The 9,868-nt window shown below is 46.2% G+C and overlaps 1 long non-coding RNA gene across 1 annotated transcript; it reads left to right on the top strand.

The window, feature by feature from the left end:
- The first annotated feature begins 3,839 nt into the window (after window positions 1-3,839).
- LOC135393451 (uncharacterized) lies at window positions 3,840-8,497 on the top strand. The gene is made up of 4 exons (XR_010422633.1): window positions 3,840-3,960; window positions 6,181-6,198; window positions 6,351-6,371; window positions 8,256-8,497. It is a non-coding gene; the product is annotated as an uncharacterized LOC135393451 (long non-coding RNA).
- The last annotated feature ends 1,371 nt before the right edge of the window (window positions 8,498-9,868 follow it).

Below are 9,868 nucleotides of genomic sequence, written 5' to 3'. Positions count from 1 at the left end.
CCACACGGTGAACTGCCATTACAGGTGGTCTGTTACTCGTGTTTCGAACACATGCAAACGCGCGTGCACGTCCATTGGGAGGATTGAGCTTCGCTGACTGAGCCGTTGTGCTTTTTTTTTTATCTTTCTTTGTCAACCGTTATTCTCGTCAGATACAGGAGATAATACGCTGGCACCAGCTCCGGTGGCGCAGCGGTAACGCGTGCGCTTGGAGACTGGGAGGTCCGCGGTTCGAATCCGCGGGCCGGCTGTGCCGTCTGGGGTTTTTCCTGGGTTTCCCTCAGATGTGTAATAGGCGTATGCCGGCACAGTTCCCCTGAAGTCGGCCCATGGACGCACCTATCCTCCCCCCGAGCGGATTCCGCTCGGTCTTCCACTTCACCCTTTCCTCTCCTCCTCTCCACCACCTTTCCATTCCCGAGAAACATGCCGCCTAATCAGGCAGGCAGACCTCTCGGGTTCCTCCCAACGACACTCCTCCTCCTCCTCCTCCATAATACGTTGGCGTAATATCAAAAGCCTGACCTTTACTGCAAAAATGACGACAGTCACGAAACAACTCATGCGTCATCGTCGAAACAAATTGTTTCTTATTCTTGTGTGTCCGGCCTGTCGTTGCTTTGTGGACCAACAACACCCCTTCCTTCCGTGTTGAAGGGGGTGGTACGTGATGGTGAAAGGGCTTGCCGTTGTCGGCTTCACGCTTCCGTGCTGACTTGCATGCTTGCCGTATATGGTACTCGGACGAATGCGCGAAAGAGCGCGACTAATAACGAATGACCCCTGCTGACATGAACTCTGTTTCTTTTGCAGTTCTGGCAACATTGGCACGTAAGTCACTTCCAGACTTCCCATTTTACTATCTTAATTGAATCATAATGGGGTAAAGAGGGGCCCATGCGCAATGTCCCACACCTACTGAGTAACGCTGGGCATTCAAGTGGTTTGTCTTCGCCCAAACGTTACGTTTCAGCGATAAGCCAGCGTCTTGGACGGGTGAAAGCCGACCAGTTCATATAGTCTCTTAGCTTCGTCGTAAGCGTCCAGTGTCCAAGCAGAAACATGTGCAGAACCATAGGTGCCTGAAATATCCATACCGACCCATCCATAACTCCATACCGACACAATACGCGGCGCTGGAAACTAACAAAATGTAAGCAATCCGGCTGTATCGCTCTGGTCCATTGACGCGCGTTGTGGGACATGCGGAATGTCTAACGCGTGATTGCTAAGGATAGGGAGTGGATAGAGTACCCCTGATAGAGTACCCCATTAGAAAACATGAAATCGACGAGCTTAGCAAACTCCCGTGGGCGTTTTCAGAACACTATTGACACCTGGATCTCATGTGATATCAATCTAGATTCGCTCGCACAAGGAAATCTTTCCTCCCACATAAGTTCAATATTATCAATTTCTCTGGTGTTTATTCATAACGGGCAGCACCACGAGCCATTGAACAGTGTATTATATTTCAGTTCCGGGCGAATAATACAGACGCATTTAAAATAATGAATAAGTAAAACTATAACGCACAAATACATAGACGAGATTAAAAATTCCTGTTGGTAAAAGCCGAATTAACGCTCTCACATATTATCTTTTATGATCATATTTCATCCACTGTAGTCATACCCTGGTGTCCTAGTGTACTTAGTCAAAAGGAACTTCTCAAGAGTGAACGGTATTCACCTTGCACAATAACTTGAACAGCATTTCGACGGTTCCTTGTAGCGCTAATTGACCCGTAGCAATTTATTGGCAAATTCTCCTGGTTCATCTGGAGCGCGCACCTTAATCCGCTATAAAGCAACAAAATCCTGTACCAATGATTCGAATCGGAATTCGCCCGCGAAAAAAAAAAACATCATCATCTATTCAACTAAGCAACAAGAGACAAGGACAAGAAGACGACATCTCCTTCTTTTCCTTTTTTTTCTGCTTCTTTGTGGCACCACCAGCACAAGAAGACGTTCTGGCAGCAGCCACTCTGGCCGTCTTCTTGTCCATGTCGATTGCTGCTTAGTAGAACGAATATACAACAACTACCACGCATGCCTACTCTGTTGGATGATGTTCCAGAAAAGAGACTGTCCGCAGTCGTAGCCTGGCGTCCGCAAATTCAGCTAGCCGCGTCCCATAAGACTCACGCTTGCTCGGCCTTGCAACATGCGAAATTGACGACAGTGACTCGGTGTGACCATTAATAACCTGTGTAATTCGCCATGAACTTAGCTTGAACTGATTACCTTGATTACATTCCTGTCATGCTTCATACGCAGATGGATATCGGAGCCCACGAGGCAGGGCCCCTCACTGCAAGCACCTGAAGGATCACGTGTGCAACATCTACTGCCATAACACGTATCCTGGACAGATCCTGCATGGCTACTGCTATAAGAAGCAATGCGAGTGCCTTCTCGTTCGCCCCTCAGATCATGGCAGAAGATCAAGGTGGTTCTGAAGTCACCCGAAGGAATCCTTCAAGCGGACGACGCTCAACGAGTGTTTACGTGAATTAAAACTGCATGGAAGACAATGTTGCTCGGCTTGTCGTTTTTCTGTCTGCGGGTGTTATGTAAATCCTTTTAAATTGGTTCATGTTCACACCACGAAGCGACTGTCGCTACGTGTATTGACGTCGCAAGGGGAGGGAGTTAGCTATACCAGCGCCCTCATGCGGGTCGTGAACGAACGACTCCCTCCAATCCGCCTGTGATCCAGGCTATCGCATGATCCTAACTCGCCATCCCTCAGTCATCACCTTGACCTTAGAATAATCACGAACCAGGGGATCCTGTGCTGACTCGACCACACGCAGATACAAAAACGCAGATATAAGAGAGCTTACTTATACGGGACTCCATTTAAATAATTTCAGAGCAAAAGGCCTCCCCAGTGGACCCAGCTCATCAAGGAGAGGGGTGGGGGGATATGTTTAATGATAACAAAGAAGAGGAACGAGGGAAAGGTCAGCCAGACAGGGTGTCGGCTTGCTATTCCCCCCCAAAAAAGAGAGAGAGAGTACCCAGACGGGCAAGGAGAGGGGCGCTTATGGTAAAGAACTGTTTGTCTCTACACCAACACGGAAAGCGAAAAAGAAAAAGCAAAACGTACAAAATACTGCACAAAAGATACCAATTTCTCAGACCTGATTCTAATTAAAATAATCGTTAATAAAATACTTCAAAACAAAAGTACTTAAAGGACGGTACCAAATACTTAAAAAAAATCTTTAAGATACTTCCAGGATTTTTCAAGACGGCAAATCTTCTTTCGGGTAAGCACAGTTCGGGCTGCACTAAAATGTTGTTTTATCGTTCGGGAAATCTCTTCAAAAAAAGGTCTCGACACATCACCAACAATGCCGCCGGCTGCTAGGATTGCCTTCATGGTGCAACCTGAGAATATGGGCGGCCCCCTACCTAAATTAAATCTACTGGGACTTGTCCTCATATCACTCAAGGACAAAATGGACAAGAAGTTTACCAGAATCAGAGAAGGAAAACAAACAAACAAACAAGCAAACAAAAACTGTGAAGGGCTGCGCGAACCTAGCAGCATGCCAAGACGAGTGACAACGTATTGAATTACTGAGTAGAACACACAAAAAGAAATTTTAGATAGAGTACAAAATAGACCTCGGAAAAAGTGACTAAGATACCATACACAGAGAAAAGGATTTAAAATACAGTATTTTAAGTACAATACTGAAAAGAAGAGCGTATGAAGCGAGAGCGTCAAAACTGACGTTTTTGCAGGTCGATCGTAAATCCTGACCCCGTTAGTAAAAAGAGAACACATTAGAGCTTCAGTCTCCAGAGACTAAAACGTGCTCCTAGACTATTGGAGGAAAGGTAATTTGAACAAAGGTTTCAGAAAATGTTGTCATTTCATGTGTGGTGTGTACAAGAAGCACGATGAACACATTTATCCTCCTCGCCTTCGTAATCATGCCAGGTTTGTGGCTATTCTTCTCACTTCTATTAATGGACACTGCGCAGTGGCTGCGCCGCATTTCGATTTGCGTGTAGTATTAGCGAGCTTAGTGGTACAGGTCCCGACAAAAGTTTACGGAACACGCGAGCGGTGTATTTTCTCCTCGGTACGACACCCTAGCGGCAAGCGGAAGCTGGCGAAATCAGGCCAGTTCACTGCCTCAGAGAGGTGGACGACTGCGCTCTTAGCGACACACAGCGGTAGTTTCGGTATGATTACTGTTGTATGTGCCCGCGAAGTGAGTTGGATTTTACTGTTGTGGTCGCCAACAACACGTGATTCAACGATTGTTGAGACAGTGAGCTCGCCGCTATCATCGTGACAACAAGGATGAATCATGGTGGCAACACTTTATGGTGTATTGCTTTTATTGGAAAGCTATGATATGTAGACGAGAGAAAGAAAGATATCTTGTTTACAGTTCCTTTATTATGGACGATGCGTGACGAGCTGATAAACAATTGACGCTGACATTGATAATTGATTGATTGATAAACAACTGACGTTAGTCACGAGTTGTTGACGAGCACAACAGTTAAATCCAACTCACTTCGCGGGCACATACAACAGCAATCATACCGAAACTACCGCTGTGTGTCGCTGAGAGCACTGTCGTCCACCCCTCTGAGGCAGTGAACTGGCCTGATTTCGCCAGCTTCCGCTTGCCGCTAGGGTGTCGTACCGAGGAAAAAATACACCGCTCGCGTGTTCCGTAAACTTTTGTCGGGACCTGTACCTTCTACTGGCGGTACCAATGCTTCAAGCTAGAGCGCACGGAGCTGGAGGAAGAGAGAAGATGGAAGAAAGAAACAACTGCCGAAGATGTTGGCAGTTCAGTTTTAATCAGTCCAAGATCTAGAGCGCGTGCTCCAGAGTGTTCTAGTACGTCATCGGTGTGCTGCCAGTCGAAGATACCATTAGTGTAGCTTTGATAAGGTTATCTTGCATATCGGAATCGCAGCAATCGCAGTCGCACGTGACACGGGATATTGTCCACTTGTTGGTTGCGGTTGATATACGGTCCGACGGAAGCCACGTTACCAACGGTCTGCTAAAACTTACTATCCCAAGCAGCACAACATATTGACCCAATGTTGGCAATGCCGGCCCCATACTGGACCAATATTGGAAAAGTATTGGCAATAGTCCAATATTTTGCCAAGATGTTGTGGTGCTGCTTGGGATAGTAGTATACTATAGTATGCTGGGCAATAACGGGGACATTTTATCGAAAAAGTAGGCGTACTGTACTGTATGTATCGTGTGTACGTGTTCTACGCATTCTACATGTTGTATGCATTTATGTATTGTGTTGTATGCATGTATTATATTGCGTGACCCCAAGTCTTTTACTTCCTTTTTTCTTATATCATCAACGAACATACTCCCCCCGCCTAAGTCTTTCAAAAAACTAATATACATACAGAGAGTAGCCCTCGATGCCAATTTTTGTTTACTCTAGACGAAGGGGTGTTGTCATTATGAATTTGTCCCGTGAATGTAGCTGCAGAACAATTGGAAATGAGAGAAAGCAATTACCAGATCCTCAATATTTTTTTTTGGGGGGGAGGGGGGTTCTTTGTCTGAGTGCATAGTGGGGGGAGGGGTGAAAGGAAAATCCAGTGTATAAACCGAAGTTTCGGGGAGGTGGGTTATCGTACCCCGCTCAGGATCCACCACTGCCCTAAGATGAACATCTCGGCGCGGTGAACTGCCATTACAGGTGGTCTGTTGCTCGTGCTTCGAGCACATGCATCCGCACGTGCACGTCCGTTGGGAAGATTGAGCTTCGCTGACTGAGCCGTTGTGCTTTTTTACCTTTCTTTGTCAACTGTTATTCTCGTCAGATACTGGAGATAATACGTTGCCGTAATATCAATAGCCTGGCCTTTACTGCAAAAATGACGACAGTCATGAAACAACCCATGCGTCATCGTCGAACCAAATTGTTTCTTATTCTTGTGTGTCCGACCTGTCGTTGCTTTCTGGACCAGCAACGCCCCTTCCTTCCATGTTGATGGGGGTGGTGGTGATGGTGATGGTGACAGGGCTCGCCATTGTCGACCTCACGTTTCAGTGTTGACTTGCATGCTTGCCGTATATGGTACTGGGACGAATGTGCGAAAGCGCGTGACCAATAACGAACGACCCCTGCTGACATGAACTCTGTATCTTTTGCAGTTCTGGCAAAACTGGCACGTAAGTCACTTCCAGACTTCCCCTTTTGCTACCGTAATTGAATCATAATGGGGTAAAGAGCGTTGTCATTATGAATTTGTCGCGTTAATGTAGCTGGAGAACAATTGGAAATGAGAGAAAGCAATTACAATGTCTTCGTGTTCTTACTGTAGCGGTGCTGCCATACCGATCGTGTAAGTACCGGTCTGTCATATTAACACACACTTGTTCTTTGAAGCACCTTCGTTCTTCTCTTAAACTTACGTTCCTTGCATTCGGCGTCTTCCGAGCCAACCTTCTGCTAGGTCATTCTCTGCATGCGTTGAGCTTGATAAACTGAGAATTACATACAAAGGGAGTGAAACGCTACTTTGGAGGTTACGGCCTCCTTCACCCACACGACAGACGTATTTTTATGACATAATATATTGACAGAATCAAGCCTTGATATGCCGGATGCTTCTCCCATCAGATACAGATTTTCATTCAAAAATAGGATGACAAAATCAATCTGACCTGCTCCATGCTTCGCACAATGTAGATGTTTACCCAACATAAACTTATGCCCGATGCAAAATGCCATCAATCCGCCCCCGTGCTACATGGTAGGTGAGTGCTAGATGGTAGGAGATTTTTGAACAGTTTACTTTTAATACTGGATTAATAAACGGTGATCTCTACGCAGGAATAGTAAGCGGCTTATTTCTGGAGATATACTTTTAACCGCGTATTTTTGAGCGGTCTATCCTTGAATGTTTTATTCTTAAGCGGTTTATTCTTAATAGTGGATTTCGTGTACCCCACCGATGTGCTCTCGTAAATTCCTTACAGTTCTTCTTAAGGCACTGTCGTGGCGCGACTTGATGGCCTGTTGAAGTAAAGGCAGAATGGAAGGACCAAAGAATGGGAAAATCCAGTCGTCTGCTTCATTTTCATCGCGTTTATATCACGAAACCTTCGAGTGACGCAACGCAACAATGAGCTGGACCGTACCAATATTGTTGCTACCGTCTAAAATCCCAGGCTCTATGAATTCCTCAGATGAAAAAGTTGTCCTATATTCACTTTATGTGGCTCGTGGCGCTTTCAAGCAGCAATTATATGAAAATGGAGAAGACGAAGCAGATGATAATCATTGTTGTTATTTGAATAAGTACGGGACATATGCCAGTTCAGTTGTCCTTTTACTTTCATCTGTGCAAATTACGACAAATCATGTTAACCTTTTCCATGAAACTGGAAGAAAAATATCGCCTGTAGTCGTATTCAACCTTAGAAATCTATTCCGTCAGCTCTCAAAATATTACTGCGCCACGGATAGGAGGGCTGAACACAGTCTGGTCACGCTCCCTGCTTGCGCCAGATAATGTAATCCATTACGCTCACTCTGCTACCGTATTGGCTGTTAAGACTGCCCGCATGACACTACGCTGCGGCAGAAAGTACGGTTTCCTACTGATGGCGCCCGGTGGCGCTGCAGTATTTCTCCTGGCGCTGTGCCTTCACCTCATCTGTAACGGCGCATATAGTTGACGGACTAGATTTCTTTCCCTTCTTATGTTGAACACGACTATAGAACACATCATATTTATGCAAGAATTATGTGCACGGATGAGGTGAATCAGGTGCATTCTGCCGGAATCTAACTTAAAGGGGCACTCAAGTGCTAAATATGCGGAAATGAGAGATGCCGTTACGTTGAGACAAAAGGAACGGTACAAACGGAACGGTATTTATTCGTTGCGTGGCTTGGGATTCGTGCGCGAAGGGAATCACGATATGCGCCTTCCTTCTTGCATACTTCAAGAGGCGCCAGGCGGCGGGGGTGCTTCCCATTGGTCTCCGCAAACGTTTTGCCCAATCATCGCGGGAGAACGTTCGAGTGCACCAATGGGAAGCTGCTCTGGAAGAGAAGAAGGAAAGCGTAGAGAGGCAAAGCACTTTCCTTCGAGCGAACGACGCAAAAGTTGAATGCCATTCCCTCTGTATTGCTGCGAACGTAACCGCACTTTTCATTTCGCGAGAAGAACCTTTTGCGGTTTAGTGTTTAACTGTCGTTACCTTTATTTACTGCGCAGTGCCGCATGTACCCCCGGAGGATATCCCCGTATGTATAAAATGGGATGATCCCAACTGCTACAAGTTCTGCGACCGCATCAAAGGTGTTCTGAGAGTACGGAGGGCTTTCTGCTTTCACAACAGTTGCGCCTGTGACTTTGTTAGTGGTGACTACAAAATGTAGTCGCGTCAGTGGTACCGATATTTGCGACGGAGTTGGCGATTGTTAAAAACTGCAATTGCAATAAACTGTAAAGAACCAGCGGTGTTAAACGAAGTCGTCACTTCCCAATTCTTCTGCTAAAATCATTGCTATAACAGAAGCGCATTTCACATTTGATGCAGATTCCCAAAGTGCTGCTATCGCTTTCAGTTATTGCTGATTGAAGGACAATGGGTAACCACTAGACTTTAAAAAAGAAAGATTGTCTTGCGATGAGAGAATAGAGTATAACAATAAAGGGGTTGAGACACCTTCATCGATGTGGTTATTACATCATGGACGCAGGTGCATTGCGAGCCAGAATACCGAGGGAAAAAATATTATTCTTCTACGTGTCGTGCTTAGCGAGATACAAGCCCTTCCGTGCAAAGCGCAGACGTCACGGACCTCAGAGTTGCGTCCTTCCTATTGGCAGCCATAAGCACGTGACTTCTCGTGCGCCGCCTCACTGGCGGCCGAGACGCTCTGTGACGTCAGAGCCGCATGAGTTTCCGTATACCCGCGGTGCCCATATTCACCGTTTCTATTGCCCTCTTCGCTGCGAAACTTTCAACGCAGGTTCACATCGATACAAATTACGTTTTTTTTTTTGTTTTTTTTTCACATTTATCAATAGCCTTTCACTTCTGCCATCACTGGCGTTGGTGACCAAGTGGAGAGCATGTATATTAACTGCGGGAGGCGTGATGAATAAAGCGGACCCGCGCGCGACACCCATGACGTCACGTGCATGGGGTTTCCATAGAGGGATCTCATTCAAGCAGTGGCAGCTCAAGAAAAGTGACCAGCAGAGGGATTCGAACCCACGCCCTCTGCGTGCCGGTCAGAGATGCCCCTAATTACACCACGCTGGCTACCCTCTCCTCAACCTGCCAAACCACGCGAGGAAGCACGAGAACATGCACTCACCCTCAAAACATTCTCTCTTACATTGTTGTCAGTGACTCGCACACTCCTGGCGGGTGCCATCTTCCTAATGTAACGTAGTAGTATAATGAGACAAATAATGCGACAAGTAGTATAATGAAAACATAGAAGGACACAACAACAACTATAAATGAAGGAGAAGTGATGATGACATGGGATGTTTCCCCGTGGTAGCCATAGGACCCTACCCCACTTCGCAGCGGTTAATACGAGAGAATGAATTATGGCATAGAAGGACAAACGCAACACAAGCTTCACAACGCCCAGTTGTATACTTCAGTTGAATAGTGTCAGTAGAACAACAACAAATTCGTGATGATGATGTAGTGGGGACACAACCATCGTTGGAAGCCTTTACGTTAGAAGACTTTGCTGGAACGAGCACGTGCGTTGAGATATTGGTTGCCCAATCTTCCTATGCGAATGAGCCGAAACCAAAAGCGCCCTTCTGAGAAGCTCCTGACCTATGCCACCGCCGCTTAT

The sequence above is a fragment of the Ornithodoros turicata genome, chromosome 4, assembly GCF_037126465.1.
Source record: "Ornithodoros turicata isolate Travis chromosome 4, ASM3712646v1, whole genome shotgun sequence".
Lineage (NCBI taxonomy): Eukaryota > Metazoa > Arthropoda > Arachnida > Ixodida > Argasidae > Ornithodoros > Ornithodoros turicata.
The sequence above is the reverse complement of the archived record's forward strand: the minus strand, read 5'-3'. Positions and strand labels throughout refer to the sequence as shown.